The sequence below is a fragment of the Balaenoptera borealis genome, assembly GCF_965194805.1.
Source record: "Balaenoptera borealis genome assembly, chromosome: 15".
NCBI lineage: Eukaryota > Metazoa > Chordata > Mammalia > Artiodactyla > Balaenopteridae > Balaenoptera > Balaenoptera borealis.
This window is the reverse complement of record NC_138871.1, coordinates 84,820,804-84,840,364: the sequence shown is the minus strand read 5'-3', so window position 1 is coordinate 84,840,364 and position 19,561 is coordinate 84,820,804. Positions and strand designations below refer to the sequence as shown.

At 53.2% G+C, this 19,561-nt stretch overlaps 1 long non-coding RNA gene across 1 annotated transcript; it reads left to right on the top strand.

Moving 5' to 3' along the window:
• Window positions 1-272: 272 nt before the first annotated feature.
• On the top strand, window positions 273-11,241 carry LOC309612198. Its single transcript, XR_014235046.1, has 3 exons — window positions 273-378; window positions 886-10,592; window positions 11,161-11,241. It is a non-coding gene; the product is annotated as an uncharacterized lncRNA (long non-coding RNA).
• Window positions 11,242-19,561: the final 8,320 nt, after the last annotated feature.

The window sequence follows — 19,561 nt, the reverse complement described above, 5'->3', positions numbered from 1 at the left end:
CACCCCAGAACTACATGGAATATCAGGAAAACGGGCACCTCCCCAGCTGGAAAAGGGTGCTGGGCAGACAAAACCCCACAAACGTCCTCTACAGACAGGAAGGCAACTAATGGCTTCCGTGGGACAAAGACCACCAAGGGGCGTGACCATGGGCTGTGGAACTCAGAGGACACAACGCAACCTGGAGTGGCCAGGAGCGTGACCGTGGGCTGTGGAACTCAGAGGACACATTGCAACCTGGAGTGGCCAGGAGCGTGACCGTGGGCTGTGGAACTCAGAGGACACAATGCAACCTGGAGTGGCCAGGAGCGTGCCCGTGGGCTGTGGAACTCAGAGGACACATTGCAACCTGGAGTGGCCAGGAAAGGCCCTTCTGGAGCGAGGCACGCAAACTGAGCCTCGAGCGTGGGCGCAGGGGCATTTCAGGCAGAGGGAACCAGCTGTCCGCAAGCGTGAGGCAGACCTCTGCTCAGGGAAGTGAGTGCCTGCAGCCCAGGGTTGGGGGTCTGGTGAGGCAATGAGGCAGGAGACAGACAGGAGAGGCAGGCAGCCCGCAGATCACAGAGGGGCCACAGGCCAGGGGGAGGGGTCTGGAGTTTGTCCCGAAGGCAGTGGAAATCCCTCATGGGCTTTAAGGAGGGGCGTGATGTGATCCCACCAGCAGATAGGCAGGTGGCACTGATAGCAACATGGGGTTAAGTGGGAGTGGGAACTCTCGTGTCGAAACTGGAGACCATTAGGGACGGAGTTGCTGAGGCTGGAACTAGGAAAAAGGGGGCACAGAGAGAGAGAGTAAATCAAGGGACATCTAGCACTTTAAAAAGATAAGGATTGGTTTCTCTCTGATCAGAGATGAGGGAGAGGGAGTGTCCAGAAGGAAGCCAGGCGCCCAGATAAGGAAAGTCAGCTCACGCATCTCAGCAGCTCAACACAGCAAAGCTTATTTCCCGCTTCAGCGGGGGTTCAATCTGGGTGTCCTGGGCAGCTAGCTGCAAGCAGAGACTTAGGGATCCAGGCTTCTTCCCTCTTGTAGAGCCACCCTTTATGACACGTGGCTCCCCAAGGTCACCCTGGGGGTTGCCTCCCCTCTACCCACTAAAAGAAAAAGGAGGAAGAGGAGGGGGAGGGTTTTATGGACCAAGACTAGAAGATCCGTAAATCACTTCCACCCAAGTTCCTCGGGCTCCGTCTCCATCGCATGTCCACACCTAGCTGCAAGGGAGCCTGGGAAATGTAGTCCAAACTGTGTGTCCAGGAAGAAGAGGCAACAGACTTGGTGTTCAGCCTGTCCCACACCAGGTTTGGGGCTTGGGGGAACCCAGGCAGGGAAGACTGAAGGGGGAGGAAATGTGTGGAGGGATGGTCTGGGTGGCCTGAGGGACATCTAAGCGTGTGTCTTCGTGGATGCATTGGCGAGAGTTGAGGCCATTAGCGGTACAAAGAGCAGAGGTGACAAACCTGGGGAAGAAGACCTCTCAGGAGGCTCTGAACAGAGGAAAGACTTTGTACAGGAGTCTGAGATTTCAAATCCAGAGAATGTGACCTTTATTCTGGGGACAGTGGGGAGCCATGGCAGATCTTTGAGCGGAGGGGTGACCTACGCAGAACCGTTTCTTCATAGAAGGTAACATTTGTAGGTTTCAGGGATTAGGACACGGATGCTTGTGGGGTCCTGGGCCACACAAAAGCCTGACAGGCTCAGAAGAACTGGGGCTGCCCCAAGTCCCCCCACCCCCTGCACATACACACGCTAGAGGTGCCAGCCTTGCCCAAGACTCGGCCCTCTGGGCTTTCAGGGCCTTCCTCACTCGGTCACCTCCTCCGGAGGAAGAACCCAGCTCAGATTTGCCGAGAATCCCTGAACATTCTAGCTGCCTCGGCTACAAGTACCCAGTGGGCTCCATTTTAAGAAACCCAGTATAGAAAACCCCACGTGTGTCAGCGCCCTTGCCGCTATTCCTGGTCCAGGTGAAACATTCGCTTGGCAGCTAAGTCACCTTGCAGATCCTTTCAATACACGTCTCCTGGTGCCTTTGAAATATTCAGTTCCACAAACCCTTATTAGGTGCCAAGCACTGTGTTGGGCACCGAGCTGGGGCCCCAGAGACCACACGCATGAGAAAAACTCCCCAGTGACTCTGAGAAGGCAGGGGCTGCGTCCAGGGCAGGGAGGGACCCGATCAGCGCGACCCGAGGGGACTCGCCTGGCGGAGGACACACCCCTGCACGTCCCTGGAGCCATCATCTTCCTGACTTGGCTAAACTCAACAGGATTTCCAAACAGCACCTCTGTGTGGGGCGAGGCTCCCTGCCTGCTGGCACCATCAGCTTATCTTTAGAGGCTGGAGGAGCTGCCAAAAGAGAGCTCCCCTCTGTGTCGAGTTACACCCTGGCTTTGCCATTTAACAGCTGCCCTGCGTGAACCAATCCCTCTCCTGCCTCTGCCCTCCATCTGCTCCCGGGAATGGGTCTTTGGGAACCAAAGTTTCCTTAGCTGTCAGGGCGGAACCTGGCAGCCTCCTTTCTCCTACGTCTGAGAGGAGGCTCGGTGCCAGAACCTGAGCTCTAAGGATGGAAAAGATACTCTGCCTCCCTCCAGGAGCCCCCAGCCAGGTGGGAAGGCAGACTCCTAGACACTTAGTGCAGCAGCTTTGTCCCCGGACGGAACACACACCCTGGAGGGGCGGTGGGGGCAGAAGCGTCCTGGGGAGGCAGTGAAGCCAGGCTGGGGCTGGACTGCTCCTCCTGCAGGTGTGCACGCTGACTGGGTCAGGAGTCCACCTCCACCTCTGCCCCCGTGCCTGCACCCCAGCCTTGGCTCCATTTATGTTCCAGCTAAGTGTGCCAGCCCTTGTGCTGAGAGCAGTCTGCAGAGTCTCCCGCCATCAATTATTATAATACATGCCCCTGATTCTAAGAGGCCACCTGCTAAAAGATGCACCTGCAATTGCAAAAGAGCATGAGGGGAGGGGATAGACAAGATGCAATTACAAGATTCATTAGAATTTCACACATATTATCGTGTGTGTGTGGCTGGGGGTTGGGGGGTAGCTTAGAATCAAGGAGATGTAGTGAATGAAGATGACGCATGAGGCAAACCGTACCTCAGAGTGTGCAGTGCAGTGGTTCTCAAAGTGTGATCCAAGGGCACCCCAGGGGTTCCCCAAGACCTTTTCAAAGGATCTGCAGATCAAAACTATTTCCATAATAATAGTAAGACATTATTTGCTTTCATTGTTCTAGTTCGCTCCTGAAGATACAGTGGAGTTTTCCAGATGTGGGCACTATTATAATAAATGCAGAAGCAGGTATGTAAATCCTCGATCAAGCCAGACATTAAAGATATTTGCAAACAATGTGAAAGAATGCCTGCCACTCTTCTCACTAAATTTGTTTTATTTTAGAAAATATAGGGGTTTTTTTTTTCATGTAAAATGTTATGATGTAAAGGACTTATTATTTTTAAGTTAATTAATAAAAATATCTCTGAAATTTGGAAGTTTTTAATTTCGAATACAATATATTGATAAATATAACCCCCATACACAGAGTATCTCTGGCGTCCTCAATAATTTTTAAGAGTGGAAGGAGTCCTGAGACCACAAAGTTTGAGAATGCTGGTCTAGAGCCAGCTCTGCCAAGCATGGAAGCTATTGAGGTGTCAGGTGGGGACGCTGCAGACAGCTCTGAACTTGGAGCAGGAGACAGGGCTCGTGGCAGGCTCTGCAGCACCAGGCCCACGTGGCTCTGGGCAAATCACGTGGTTCCTCTGGACTCCCATCTCCCCTCCCTGCCGGGGGAAAGGTAAATCCAGCCCGCTCCAGAGGCAGCAGGACCCAAGAGGAGGCCAAATGTGGGGAGGGGAGCGTGGCTTTGAAGCTGTAAGCACTGTGCAGATACCAGCTTCATCACCTTCCATGTTGCTCCCTGGGCATCAGGGGCGTGTCACCAATAAGAAGCCAAAACTACAGAAGCTGTGTCACTGGCGGGCAGGGAGTGGTCTCTCATGCACACGCACACGCACACCTGCCGCGGGAAGCGCTCAGGTGCCGGCCTCTTTCTGGCCCCCAGCTCCGGCATAAGTCGGATGAGCCAGGTTTTCTGACTCTGAAAGGCGGAGAGGGAGTGAGGGCGGAGGGCAGGGCAGGGGTGTTCCTCTCTGCTGGTCCTCAGTCCTGTTCCCAAACAGGTGGAGCTGGGTCAGGCCTGGCAGCGAGAAGGACCCCACCCCGTCAGCTCCTGGGGTGGTTGAGCCCAGCCCGTGCCAGCCACTCTGTACCCCCAGGGTCCTTGGGCACGCGGGGCTGGACACACGGACACGGAGGGCCGAGGATGGAAGGCGCTGTGGCTGACCAGCTGGGTGACCTTGGGCATGTCCTTTCTTCTTCCAGGGCCTCAGTCCACCAGCTGTGAAATGAGAGGGCTGGAGTCTGCTGTGGGGTCTGAAGCCTCCCACGGGGGGACCTCACCCAGGTTTCTAAGGGCTTCTGCATGAGGAAGGTGCCCAAGGACCAAGCCCACAAGGCTGCATGGCTCCACCTGGTACCGCCCCCCTTCCTCAGGCCAGCCAGGAGCCTTTTCGGGCCCGCCCTGCCCAAGACACCCCAAACCAGATACTGCAAACCTGGTATCCCAGGCTGAGTGGGAAGCGTGTGTGTGTGTGTGTGTGTGTGTGTGTGTGTGTGTACCTACACTCCCTCTGCTTCCTGTGAGCACTTCCTTCCGTTGTGAGGCTTAGATCAGAAGGATCATGTATGACCCGCCTTCTCCTTCCCAGGAATTGGAGTCAAACGCCCAACTGCAGCAAAGCTGGCCCGAGGAGACCACAGCCGGCTGGGGAAGGTTCTTTCCAAGGAGGACAGCGTCCCGCAGGGCCAGACCACACACCCCCGCTGGGCTGCACACACAGGCAGGGGAGGGACTCACCTGGCCCTGCTTTTCTCTTTTTCCTTCAGACTGTCTGGCCGATTCATATTTTCCAAAAGCCTTAGTGACCTCACCATCTCTTTATCATGCCTGTGGTTGAGTTAAAAAATTTTTTTTCCAACTTCCTTTTACTCTTTCCAGCTGATTTAACTCTCCAAGAGCTCAAGGCCACATTACACACCAGAGGCTCCCTCCAGCCAACAGTGGCAACACTGGTTCAGGCTGGGCTCTGAGTGGGGGACCCTCAACCCTCTTTTCCCAGAGGCGGGAGCTGAGCCCCGAGAAGGAGAAGGTAGGGCTGGGGGGAGGGGGCCCAGGGACCCGGTCTAAAATAAGGAGGGCTTAAAAAAAAAAACAAAAAAACGGACTTCCCTGGTGGTCCAGTGGTTAAGACTCTGTGCTTCCACTGCAGGGGCCGTGAGTTCGATCCCTGGTCGGGGAAGTTCCGCGTGCCATGGGGTGGAAAATAATAATATAAAAAATAAAAAATAATAGTATAAAAACAATAAAATAAAATAAGGAGGGCTTCTCCTGCTCAACCCCACACTCCCCACTGAATGGCTGTGGCCCCCCTCCCCTCCTACTGTCCACGCAGAGCTCATCTCCCCAGCCCGCCCCCTCTTTGCCAGGAAAACCCCTACTCACCCGTCAGGACACAGCTGAGGCAGTGCCTGCTCTCAAAGCCCATTTGAGGCTCCCAGTTTGCAGTGGCTGCCCTTCCCTCCCTGGTAGGGTTGAATTGTGTCCCTTCCAAATTCATACTGTCAAGTCCTAGCCCCCAGTAACTCAGAATGTGACTGTACTTGGAGAAAGGGCCTGAAAGAGGTAATTAGGGTGAAATGAGGTTGTGTGAATGGGCCCCAATCCAACATGATTGATGTCCTTATAAGAAGAAGAGATGAGGTCACAGAGAACTCAGACAGAGGGACGACCCCATGAGGACACGGGGAGAAGACGGCCAACTACAAGCCAAAGGGGGAGACTCAGGAGAACACACCCCCGCCGACACCTTCATCTCAGGCTTCTGGCCTCCATTTCTGTTGATTAGGCTCCCCCCCACCATTTGCCATGGCAGCCCCAGGAGACTAATATACCCCCTATGCTCTCCCGCCTCCCCGATTCCCTCCGTGCCAGCGAGCACCATGTTGAAAGGCTTTCTTTACCTTGACATCTCCTGCTCTGGATGGTGACTCCCCTGGAGAGGAATTCATCTCGCCATCAGTGCCTGGATGTCTAGGTATTCAGGGAATGCTTATTGGAGGGAACTAAACTTTTCTTAAACCAAACACACACTTTCTACAGCTCCTAGGTTCGTGGAAGAAATGAATAGTGGGCCTGGGCACATAGACTCTTCAACCCTCTCGAAGGTTCCGGGGGCACCTGACAGTACATTAGGCTCCATTTAACTGATGCTCTGCAGCTCCAGGTGATGCCCACTGGTGCTGCCAGTTCTTGACCGCAGCGCCTCCCTGGTGTGCCCGCATCGTTGGGCTGCTGCGGCCGCTGTACCTGTCCCCCTGTCAGTCTGTTACATCCCCAAATCCACTTATGTCAGTTATGCTTGTTATTAAAACGACCTTGTGTATTAAACATACATAAAATGATAAAATGTGGATTTAAAGAGTTGTTTCTCTGAATGCTAAATTAAATGCTTTGAAAAAGATTAATTCTAGGCGAGTTGCTTTAAATAGATTGCTGCTGAATTAAGCTTGGTGCCATAGCCAGTCTCCAGGAGGGCGCCCTTGGTGTTCACACCTTGTGTAAGCCTCTCCCACACTGGATCAAGACTGCTGCGTGAGGCCGAGAGACTACGGTGTGACACTCAGTGCCTTCTGAGGTGAGGTCACAGAAGGCATTGCAGCTTCTTCCTGGTTCCCTTGGGTCAGTTGCTCTGGAGGAAGCCGTCACACCATAAGGACACGCAAGCCTCTTGGAGAGGCCCACGCGGAGAGGAGCTGAGGCCTCCCACCGCCGGCTGGCACCAGCCCCGTGAGGGAGCAGATACGGACGTGGACCCTGCAGCACCCCGAACCTTCTCTTGAGGGCAGCCCTGGCCGCCGTCTGGCAGCAGCCTCATGAGAAACCTTGAGCAGACCTGTGTGGATGAAAAACACGTTGCCTGCCATTTCAGTTAACAAAGAACGTTACATGCCATCAAGCCATCAGCCGACAGTGCATCCTGGTGAGAATTGGGGATGGAGAAAAATAGGATACTGGCCCTAGATAGTTAAGATGCATATGAAAGGAATAATTTCAGTGAGCCCTGACTCTTGCATCTGCCCATACGTAGAAAAGCACTACAATCATTAGCTCGAGATGTCTGTTTTTTTTGCAATTAGCAGTAATCTTTTGATTACTTTTTTCTTTTTTTTTTTTTTTTTACAGTAAAAATCTCTTATATGTCTTGGCTCCTTCCTTACCTCTTTGGCATCATCCTTCAGAATTATCTGAGAGGCTGTCTCGCGGGCTATGGTCCTTAGTAAGTTCCCCAAATAAAACATAACTCAAAACTTTTAGGTTTTTTGTTTTTTTTGTTTTTCCAGTCAACACGTGAATAATCCAGTTGCTCCTGAATTGCTGGTCACAGACACTGAGACAGAATGAACGATTCTCATTGCTTCCAGGCACCAAGTACTGAAGGGATTTTTTACATAGCAGTAGATAACCAGCACACACAGGAAAGGTCTCTGTAAAAGAACCGCAGAAGAAAGAAGAGCAATCTAAGTGGAGCCTGCACCCAGGTTGTTTCACAAATGCTTTTCAGTGTTTTTCAGATTTTAAAGAAGTAGGAAGTAGGAGTCATGAGTAGTGTGGTGTGGGGGCTGCTGGTGTGAGAAGAGCCACTTGTGCTCCAACCATGTGACCCAGGCTCAGAGGAGGCTTTGCCCCATCATCACAGTTGACTGATGAATGTACTTCTATATGATTTAAGTTAAAAATGTTAAGATATGGGGCTTCCCTGGTGGCGCAGTGGTTGAGAATCTGCCTGCCAATGCAGGGGACACGGGTTCGAGCCCTGGTCTGGGAAGATCCCACATGCCATGGAGCAACTGGGCCCGTGAGCCACAATTACTGAGCCTGCGTGTCTGGAGCCTGTGCTCCGCAACAAGAGAGGCCGCGATAGTGAGAGGCCCGCGCACCGCGATGAAGAGTGGCCCCAGCTTGCCACAACTGGAGAAAGCCCTCGCACAGAAACGAAGACCCAACACAGCCAAAAATTAATTAATTAATTAATTAATATTTTAAAAAAAAGGGACATTGAGTGATTAAGTCTACACCAATGTGTTCTTGAAGGTAGTCTCAAATGCCCACAGACAATACTGAACACAAGAACAAATGCTCAACTTTGGTTTGTCACAATAATAATTAAAATAAAAAATATACAAAGGACCAAGAGCAGAGATTTGAGGCCTAATATCCATATCAAGATATGTTTGAATTTTCAAAAATAATTTTCCAGGGAATCCCTAAGCATGGTTAGGACTCCACGCTTTCACTGCCAAGGGCCCAGGTTCAATCCCTGGTCGGGGAACTAAGATCCCACAAGCCACGCGGCCAAACTAAATAAATAAATAAATATAATTTTCCACTTGAACCCACTTTTAAAAAATTTGTTTATTTTTATTTTTTGGTTGCATTGGGTCTTCGTTGCTGCGCGCAGGCTTTCTCTAGTTGTGGCAAGCGGGGGCTACACTTCGTTGCTGTGCGCAGGCTTCCCGTTGCGGTGGCTTCTCTTTGTTGTGGAGCACGGGCTCTAGGCGCGCGGGCTTCAGTAGTTGTGGCGCACGGGCTCTGTAGTTGTGGCTCGCGGGCTCTAGAGCGCTGGCTCAGGAGTTGTGGCGCACGGGCTTAGTTGCTCCGCGGCATGTGGGATCCTCCTGGACCAGGGATCGAACCCGTGTCCCCTGCATTGGCAGGCGGATTCTTAACCACTGCACGACCAGGGAAGTCCCCTTGAACCCACTTTTTTATTAACTAAACCAACACTGCTCCAGAAAGCTTGGAGAGAGAGTGTTTCTGTGGGATTCGATATATACAAGTGGATGGCCCTTTGTGCAATGACCTCGAAGGCTGACTGTCAATCAAACATTAAAACATTTGTTATATTTTAAATATCTGATTAGATAGCTTTAATAAATAAAAAAGGGGGGGCTCATAATAAGTTCTTTGACATAATCTGGGTTCAGGTCCTAAAACGGCTAAAATGGGTAAACTCATAGCACAAGTGGACCAGACCAGAAATAAGAGCGTTCCCACAGAGAGCTGTCGTCCGTTGGTGCTGCGGCCTGGCCGCCCTTCGGCTCAGCTGTTGGCTTGAAGAGAATTGCGTTTCTTCCCTTAAGTTTTCACGAACTGAAAAGAGCTTGAGAAAAGGCCGAGCAGCTCCCCCGGCCCGGGAGGGCAGCTGTTGCTGGCTTCACAGGCTCGAGGCTCCATCTCTGCTTTCCTCGTGCGTATTCCCTGGTACGTCTCCTCCTCCGGCTCAGCCACCTCCTCCTGACTGTCACCGCGAATCGCCCCTCGCCTGGGCCCCATTCTTGTACATCCAGCCACCTGCGGGCATCTTGTGGCTGCCACCACAGCTCACCACGACCTTCTCTCCCTTCCCCAGCCCTCCCACTCCAGTGCCCTCCCCTTGCAAATGGTGTCACCTGCCCACACCTGAGCCAGGAGCCTGGGCTTCTCGCCTCTTCTCTCCCCGGCTCCCCTTACCTCCCATCAGGCACAGAGTCCTCTGATCCCCCCTCCGCCCTCTCCTCTCTCTCTCTGCTGTCACGGCTCGAGGACCCACCAAGAGTGGCTGCCTTGGAGCCGGGAGACCTGGGTCCCAGTCCGTGCTCTGCTGGGCACCCGCTGTGGGACCTCAGGCTGACTGCTTCCCCTCTCCAGGACCCTCAATGTCCCCGTATTTAAGAATGCTTTCATGTCTTCATGTCTTCATGCCTTCAGCAAACACCGGTGTGGCGGCATTGTTCTAGGAAATGTCCCCACCTGAGGAAGTTCACACCAGGTGGCGGAGGTGGATGTTAATCAGATAATCACACACCTGGTTAATTGATCACACTTGCACGGGGTGCTACTGACATGTAAAAGGGGGGGACACACCTACTGGCAGGAGGTTCTGGCAGGTTGCTTGACAAGTGACATCTAAGTTGGGACCTGAAGATGGAGCAGGGGCCAGGCAAGGAGGGGCCTCGGGGGCCAGAGCATCTCAGCAGAGACCATGGTGCACGTGGACAGCCTGAGGCTGAGCGTGGGGCATTGGAGGAACAGGAAGAGGGCGACGAGGGCTCTGCTTTGTCAGAGTGGGGAGATGAGGTTGGTGAGGTCACAGTGGGCATTTAGGCAACACCTTGTGGGCCGTATTCCTAAAACGAGAGGCTTTGAGGGGTTTTACCCAGGGGAGCAATGTGACCTATTCATGATCCGGGAGCTGATTTGTTCCGCAGGGTGGAGTGGACACCAGAACGAGAGAGAGGCTCTTCCTGCATTGGAAGTGCGGAGTCTTTACTGCTGGACCTCCAGGGAAGTCCTGAGAGAAGCTCTTCCTGAAGGCCAAGTGTGAGATGCTGGCAGTGGTCATGGGGATGGAGAGAGGCAGACAGATGCGAGGAATATTCTGGAAGCTGGACCATGGGGACTTGGTGGTGGACTGGATAGAGGAGGTAAGAGAGAGGGATGGATCACAGATGACGGCCATGTTTGGGCATGAGGCTGCAGGTGGAGGTCAATGCCACCTTGAACCAGGAGCAAAAGGAAATGGAGATGCATGAGTGCATGGGTGGAGACCATGAGTCCTTTCAAATTACAACACATTTGAAACAGAAATGAAAGAGAAGGAGGGCAGTAAATGGAGAGGAGCATGGAATTCTAGAAAGGATTTGTTGTTATCATTTTATTTTCAGATTGGGGATAGTAGAGGGTGCTTATCCATTACAATTGGGTTTGCTGTGAGCTTGTTATGGACTGAATGCCTGGTCCCCTGAACTTCATATGTTGAAGCCTCAGTCTCCACTGTGATGGTATCTGGGGGGTGGGGGGGAAGGGGTTGGGAGTTGATTAGGTCATGAGGGTGGAGCCCTCAAGAAGGGAATTAGTGCCCTTATAAGAAGAGGAAGAGAGTGCCCTTATAAGAAGAGGAAGAGAGACCCAAGTCCTCTCCCTCTCTCCCCCTTCCTCTCCCTCTCCCTTCTCCTCTCCCACCCTCTCTCCCTCCACCATGTGAGGACACAGGGAGAAGGTGGCCATCTGCAAGCCAGGAAGAGGGCTCTCACCAAGAGCCAAACCTGCTGACATAACGACCTTGGACTTCCCAGCCTCCAGAAGTGTGAGAAACAGATGTCTGTGGTGTAAGCCACCCATGCCGTGGTGGTATTTTGTGATAGCAGCCCGAGCTGACTACTTCTGACACCAACCACAGGGTGTGGTTGTTCTGTCAGGAAAATTTAGAGGTCGGCCATCCAGGGTGGGAGTGACAGAGACACCCTCACGTCTGCCCTCCTGCCGGGAAAGTCTCCTGGGCACTTTCTGTGCCTCATACACACAGCTCAGAATCACCACCACCTCCTGATTCCCTCCTGCCGTTGGATGCAGGAACAGGGGCAGCATGTGCCTTAGTCGCAGGCTCTAGAAATCAGGGCACGGGGCAAAGATTCAAGAGCTGCCTCTTTATTGGGGAAGTGAAAGCCCAGGGCTGTGAGGGCGAGGAAACACCAGAAATGAGATGACCGTTCTTCCCCAAGGGGCAGTAAGGAGACAGCCGTGGCTCCCCAGGTGCCGGGCAGAGCCCAGAGACAAAGGAAGGCGATGCATCTGCAAACCCCTCACCTCCCGTTGGTGCAGATCACTCAACAGGGAGCTCCCCTGACTCAGGGTGCATGCTCTGGTCCCTTGGGAAGCTTTAGGGAGAACTTCCTCACTGAAACCAAATCCCCCAGCACCCTGATCTCAGACTTCCAGCCCCCAGAACTGTGAGAAATTAATGTCTGTTGTTTAAGTCACCCAGTCTGTGGTATTTTGTTATGGCAACTTGTGATTTTGTGATTCTTAATAAGAAATATATATTTGATCTTCGTCCCCGCCTCCCACTTCCTGCCGCAGAGCTCCTAAAACCCTTGGAATTTCCTAAACGTGTGAGAGATAAAGGTATCTTTTGTTATTCATAACAAGCCCCTTTCAACCACTGCTGAGTTTATGTTAATGAAGTGACTTTGGAAAGCCCCCAAGGGAGACCTGAGGGGGGCGGGGCTGGAGAGTGAGTTCAATCACCAATGGCCAATGATTTAATCAATCATGAAGCTCCATAAAAATCCCCAAAGTACAGGGTTTGGAGAGCTTCCTAGTGGAGCTTCCAGAGGGTGGCACCTCTGGAAGGGGCAGGGAAGCTCCTCCCCGATGCCCAGCTTGCCCTGGTTGCTCCGGAGTTATATCCTTTGCTAATGAACTGGTCATCTAGTATGGGAACTGTTTTCCTGAGTTCTGTGAGCCACTCTAGCAAATTAATCAAAGCTGAGGAGGGGTCATGGGAACCTCCAATCTACAGCCAGTTGGCCAGAAGCACAGATGACAACCTGGACTTGAGATTGGCATCTGAAGAGGGTGGGGAGTAGTCTCATTAGACTGAGCCCTTACCCTGTGGGATCTGTCCCTCTCTTCAGGAGGATAGTGTCAGAATTGAATTGTAGGGCACCCAGTTGGGGTTGTAGAGTTACTTGATGGGAAAACCACTATATGTGGAGTTCAGAATATTCTGTGAGTAGAAAGAACACTGGAGTTTTTCCTTGATGCAGCTAGAGCAGACTAACAGGCCAGGTTTGTGCCCAAAACTATGAGCAACAAGTCGAATTCACCTCTGCTTCCTGCACAGCCGCTGGCTGCGTGCCTGGCCCCAAAGCCCACAGCGTAGGGGATGAGTGAGCCCTGGGCTGCAGCCTCCCGCAGCGATGGAGCAACAGGGGAGGAGGGAGCTATCCAGGTACAGTGAGGGCAGTGAGGGCTCATGGCCCCCTCTCTCTGTGGGTTCTCGTCCTCACACCCTGTGGGGGAGGTCCTCGGGCCCAGATGGGTCTGGCAGAGGAGCTGGGAAAGGTAGGGGAAGACGGGGTGTCATGGCCATGACCTTGAAGCAAACAGAGCCTTGGGCTGCCTCCCAAGGGCTTGCATGTCCAGCTCTCTGCACCACCCTTTCCCCATTTTTTTTTTTTTTTTTTTTTTTTGGCCATGCTGCATTGCTTACAGCATCTTAGTTCCCCAACCAGGGGTTGAACATGGGCCACGGCAGTGAAAGCTCAGAGTCCTAACCTCTGGACTGCCAGGGAATCCACCCTTTCCCCACTGACTCAGTTATTAAAGGGTGTCACCAAGCACCACCCAGCTCAAAGGCTTCCCATCGTCGGCCCAGCCCTGCTGGCCCCCAGGCCCCCTCTTTGGCTGCTGGTATTCTGGGCATCACGGGGAGGCTTCTGTAAGTACCAGCCTGTGGGGAGGGGTTTGTTCAATGAGGGTTCACTCCATGGCCAGCTGCTGGGCCCCCCGCCCCCAGTTTTGCCCCCCAAGTGGTCTTCCTCAAGGCCCACTCACAGCCCCTCCCAAGCAGCTGCTCATCCTTACTCACCCCTCCAAAATGGACCCTCCCTGGTAGGACCAGCTCCCAGCCTGAGAAGCTGGGGGCATGGCACCCCTTCTCTCCTCTTTCACCCTCACCCTCTTTATTCTGCCACCCCCAAAGTGCTCTCTCTTTTTCTTTCATGTTAGATCCTTTCTGCAAAGGCCAGGCTAGCTTAACTTCCATATACTTCCTGGATGTAAAGGAAAATATTTGCATTTTTCTCCTGGGAGGTGCGTTTAATGCTGGATCCTTCTTAAGCAACAAAGAAAAAGAAGAGGAAAAAAATTGTAGTTTCCATTTCAAACCAAGCTGTACGTTTATTTCCTGTCTCACGTCACGCAGACATTTGTTGTCTGGGCCCCCAAAATAAGCCTGGGATGCAGCGGGGACTAAGATGGTTCCTGCCGTCAGCACTCCTTGGGGGGGGAGTCTGAGCAAAAGACCCAAGTCACAGAGCAGAGGCAGTGCTGGCTAGAAGGGTGCTCAGGGCCCCAGTGACTGCAGGGCTAGGGTGGCAGCTGGCCCTGCAGAGAAGGGGGGAAGGGTCCCCAGGCACCTCTCCATCACCCAGGTGTTGAGGCACAGAAGCGGGGTGGCAGGAGGGGGCGTGGTTCAGCACTACAGGCAAAAGGGAGAGCTGGGAGGTAGACGATGCCCCGAGGCAGCTCCTTCAGGAAGCCCCAGGGCTCCCATACCTCTGGAGCTCTGAGACACAGGAGGCTGAGTGGAGACTCCCCACCCAATGCTCCAGGCCCTCTGCCATTAGGGTGTGGGGACCTGAGGCCTGTGACCTTTCTCTGTCAGAGGCTGGTGCAGATGCCAGGTTGAGCACAAAGACACACCGTGTCCTCTGGCATATGTTAACTGACCCTAAGCAGCCAGCTGAAAACAGGCGCAGCTCTGAGGGGACCTGGCACCCTGTGGATGATGCCTCCCCAGGTTCCATGGGGGGCTGTGCAGCCTCCCCCCCAACCTGCACTGCTGGCAGACACGCCCGCGGCAGCCCCGGGACCCAGGTCCTCCTGGATGAGCATCCTTCCCCACCGTCAGTCTGGGTGTCCTGATTTTTGGAAAATATGACCACCATCCACAGCAGCTTGTACCCCAAGACGTCTGCAGGGAAGCAGATCACCACGTGTGACCTTCAAGACCTGTCCCATCCTAGCTGCGCTAACATCTGGAAGCTTCCATCATACGGAGCACTTCCCACGGGCGGACACATTCACTCCCTTTGACAGCCTGCAGCGAAGCCCAGACAGACAACCTGCCTTCTGAGGCTGGAGACTGGTGTCCCGAGGAATGAGGGAGCTGCCTCGGGGCACACAGCATGGGCAGAAATGTGTGCTTGTGTCTGAGCTTCAAGCGGGGACCTGTGGTCCATGGCTTTTCCATCGTCACCACTGTGCTTTTCTTGCAAGAAGGAAAACTTGCCGAGCACCTCCCTGGGCTGTCCCCGGGGAACCCTGCAGGGACCTCACAGGGCAGAAAGTGGGGAGCACACAGAGAGTCACCATGTATGCCTCGACTGCCAACACGGAGAGGGGAGCTGCAGGGCCAGACCTCCTGCGGGGCCATTGAGCTGGGAGGAGTTGTCTGCACAGCTAAGAGCAGGAAAGCCTCAGAGGTAAGAAAGGGCGGGGCCTGCAGACAAGGGGCAGGACTCTCAGGGTCACTTTATATTTTTTAAATTTTATTTATTTATTTATTTTGACAAGTGGTATTGCTTTATCTTTTTTTTTTCCTTTTTATCATTAACTTGTATCCTAGGTGTTTGCTTATCATTGTGAATACTACAGTTTTATTTTTACATCTTTATTGGACTATAATTGCTTTACAATGGTGTGTTAGTTTCTGCTTTACAACAAAGTGAAGCAGCCATACATATACATATATCCCCGTATCTCCTCCCTCTTGCATCTCCCTCCCACCCTCCTTATCCCACCCCTCTAGGTGGACACAAAGCACAGGGTCACTTATTTAATTCTTGAATCAGCTTCGGAGGGAGGAACGCTGAGTTCCAATCCCTGCTTCTCAGAGATGAAGAAACCCAGGCTCAGAGAGGTTGTGCGATATGCCCAAGGCTACACAGCTGCAAATGGATTATCAGAAGCCCAAGTCCCAAGGTCTGACCTCTGGTCCGGGGATGGCACCTCAGAAACACCAGCCCCAGGCGCTGGCAGGCACCAAGCTCCCTGCTGGCTGCCCAGCCGGCAGAAGCGGTGGCGCTCTCAGTAGGAAGCCTGTCTCCAGTGCCGAGTCCCTCCGGCCCCTGGCTGGTGGGGGCAGGAGGAAGGTGGCTGCCCGAGCTGTGGTGACCGCTTGGCCCTTTGCTCCTCAGGGTTCCCAGCAGCCTGGGTTCACATGGCCTGTCCAGCTGCGGACAAGCCAACCCACCGACCCCTGCAGGGCCTGGCGAGGCCCCAACCCTCGCTTGTCACTGTGTGTTTCCTGCGCTGGGGCTGCCCCATGCCCCTCAGCGTGCTCGCAGGTTGGGCCGTGCCGGCAGGGAACCCATCGTCGTGCGGCCCCGCCATAGTGCTGTGAGGGAGCAGTACAGGGCCGGAGGGCCTGGGGGAGCTGGCGCTGGGGGCCGGAGGGCCTGGGGGAGCCGGCGCTGGGGGCCGGAGGGCGCTCAGGGAGGCCACGTTTGAGCTTTGAGATGAGCCTGAAGGGTGAAGAGTGCGTAATAAGTGGAGAAGGTGAGAAGGGCCTTCCCAGCAGGGGTGGCATGGGCGAGGTTGCCTGTGGGGATGCAGGAGGAACCCCAGGGTGGCCCATGCAGACTGGCCGGCTGTCGGGGGAGGCCAGGGAGAGGGGAGGCTGACTTTTGCTGTTAGGGGCCTGCCGACTTGTGGTGGGCCCTGATCTCTCAGCAGTCTCCACTTTGATCAGGTGCTGGGTGGGCTCTTGGGAAGGGAAGGCTGGCCAGGCTGGCCGAGGGGTCCTGCCTCAGGAGCAGCCGGTGGTGAGGATGGCTTGAAGGGCTCAGTGTCTCATGTCTTCACTGAGATCAGAAGATGGAGGTCTTGGGCACAAACCCTGTGGGGAAGGCCCCTACCCTGCATATTCTTACCCAAATGCACATCTCGGACGGGGAGTCCCTTCCGGAGAGCAGGCCTGTCAGGGCCTCACCTGACTTCCGCACAGGCAGGCCTGGCCCTTGCTTGCCTCTGCCGTCGGCCGGGGCTGCAGAGGGCCGGTGAGCTCAGTGCCCTGCCCCCTCTGAGTTGACGGTCTTTTCTGGCAAATCTGGACAGCCTCCCAGGAAGGTGGAGGAGGTGAGAAGAGCCCCTGAAGCAATCCAGCAAATCCCCTCCTCCCAAAGCAATGCCGAGCACCGCTGCAGCCTCAACCCTCAAAAGAGAAACAACAAAGCCAGGTGCTTTACTGTCCGCAAAGCGCTTTCAGCTTCCTTTTCTCGCTGGTGTCCTGGCCACCCTCCACCTGAAGACAGTGATGCTGAGAGCTTCTGCTCTGGGAGGGGGAGGCGCAGTGCGTGTCGGACCAACGGAGGGCTGGGTGGGTCCGGAGACCCAGGTTCTGGAGCTGCCAGAGGCTCAGGGCCTGGCCCAGGCCTGCCTTCGCCTCCCTACACCTGTAACTGACACACGGGGGCATTGGTGGGGGGATTATTTCAGACCCTGAACCCCTGGAGCCTCCGTGAGGCTCTAGACCATGCGCCTGAGACGCTGGGGATAATGCTGGGGGGTCTGTTGGCAGCTGGTCTGAACTCCAGAGACAGCGGGCAGAGAAGGAACCATATTCTCCCCAAGTCAGGACAGGATGCTGCCCAGTGAGCCTGGGTTAGCCCATCACCAGGACCAGTTTTAGAACATTCTTATCACCCTGAAAAGAAACCCTTTAGCAGACACCTGCCCATTTCGCTCCAACACAGCCTCCAGCCCTAGGAAACCACGAATCTACCAAGAAAATAAAATGCTCTTACATTGGAGGTTAGATCTTTGCAGATCCTAAACCTGCCTTAACACTGTAGATACGAATGTATGCTGACTTTCTCTTTCTCTTTTTCCTTTTTTTCTGCCATGCCACATGGATGGTGGAACCTTAGTTCCCTGACCAGGGGTTGAACCCGGGCCCTCGGCAGTGAGAGTGCAGAGTCCTAACCACTGAACCACCAGGGTGTTGCCTGTGCTGACATTGACATTTCCTTTCTTTCTTTCTTTCTTTTTTTTTTGACATTTCCTTTCACTGGAAAAGCCCTAAGACCCCCACCCTCTGCCCCCAGTCAATATTCCATCTTGACGCTCTCCCTTTAAAGTATACAAAGTATTTTTTATTTCAACTACTTTTTCATGGAAATCTTTCTAAGATATTGTGAGAATTGCCCCAACAGTCATTCTCTTCCTGTTCCTTAACAACAGGATCCCAAATTTATTTGGAGCTGCAAAGATCTCATTTAAGGACTACACATTTTCCAGCTTCCTTATTGGAAGGTGTAGCTATATAACAAAGTTCTGGCCAATGAGATGTGAGCAGAAGTGTTGTGTGGCACTTACTTTCTCTTTAGAAAGGAGGGAGATGGCTCTTTTCCCTTTTTTCATCCTTCTGCCTAGAAAAAGTATGTAAGTGTTGGAGCTTTTGCAGCCATTCTGGGCCATGAGGGGACTTTGAGACTAAAGATGATGCAAGGAGGAAAAACACAAAAATAGAAGACCAAGTCCCAGTCACCTGGACAATTTTAATCCCAGACTTCCTATCTTTGGGCTACTTCTTGTCTCTGGGTTTCTCAACTTTATTGAGTTATAATTTACATAAAATAACTTGCACCCATTTTAAGTGTACAGTTCAATGAGGTTTGATATATGTATATACCCATGCAACCACCATCCCAATCAAGATATAGAATATCCCCGTTACCCCCAAAAGTTTCCTTGTACCTTGTTGTAGTCAATCCCCACCCCTTTCCTCAAATACCTACTCTACCTCCTTTCTGTCCTGTAGATTAGTTTTGCCCTGGGCTACTTTTATATGAGAAAGAACTAAATGTTTATTTTGCTGAAGCCAGTATTTCTTGGGCCTTTATTATTTGCAGCTGATTCTCATGCAGAATTGAATATAGATATATGACACAGTCTCACATAGAGGCTCCTAAACACATTGTATGTAACATGTTTTTGATAACTTCAGACCAGTGTTAGATATCCTGTGTCTTTGATTGTTCCCTGGGAAACAGATTTGGAGGTGAGATTTTCAGGCAGGAGGTTTATTAGGGAGTGCCCTTGGGGACACACCTCCGCCGTAAGTAAGAGACACAGAATGAGGCAGCTACAACAGAGCCTCAGCCATCCTCACAGGGAGCTCTGAGGCTGGGTAGACCTTCAGAGACGTCCTGAGCTGGGTCCCCAAGCTAACAGTTACTGGATGTGGGCTGTCCCTGGGGAGCGGTGAGCCTTAGGCCAGGCAGCTCTTTTCACTCAAGGGCAGTTCCCAGGGAAGGATGAGCCGAGAGCCGTTAGGAGCCAACCCGCCCGGCAGCTGCGGCGTGTGCATGTCTTGGGTCTGATGGGGAGTCTGGGAGGTGCACCACAGCAGCCATGATACCGCGAGTTCTGGGTGGTATCCTCAGGGCAACTCAGGGGCGTGGGAGAGGTTTGCACTTGCCTGGCAAGATCTTACGTCCCTCTTGGGGCAGATGCCCGGCTCTGTGGGCCCTGAAGCTCTCAGAACAGCAGAGGCCTGATCTTGGGGGCAGGGCCATGAGTTGTCAAAGAAGCTGTCTGCTCTGCTTCTGCTGGACCTTCCGTGCGCTTCTCCTCCTGGATTCCCTCTGGACGGCCCCTCCTACACCCCCTCACCGGGGAGGCTGTGGCATCAGATGCCTTCTCTCACTGTCTCTTAAGCTTCCCCTCATAGGGGCTGTCTTTGCACACCCTGACTTTGGCAGTGCCTCCTCCTGTCCCGGCCCTTCCTTAATTTTGAGCTTTACGGTGACTTTGACCCTGCTCGAAAGACATGAAATTTTAACATCCTTCTGAGCTACTCACATTCTTCTGTTGTGAGAATTGT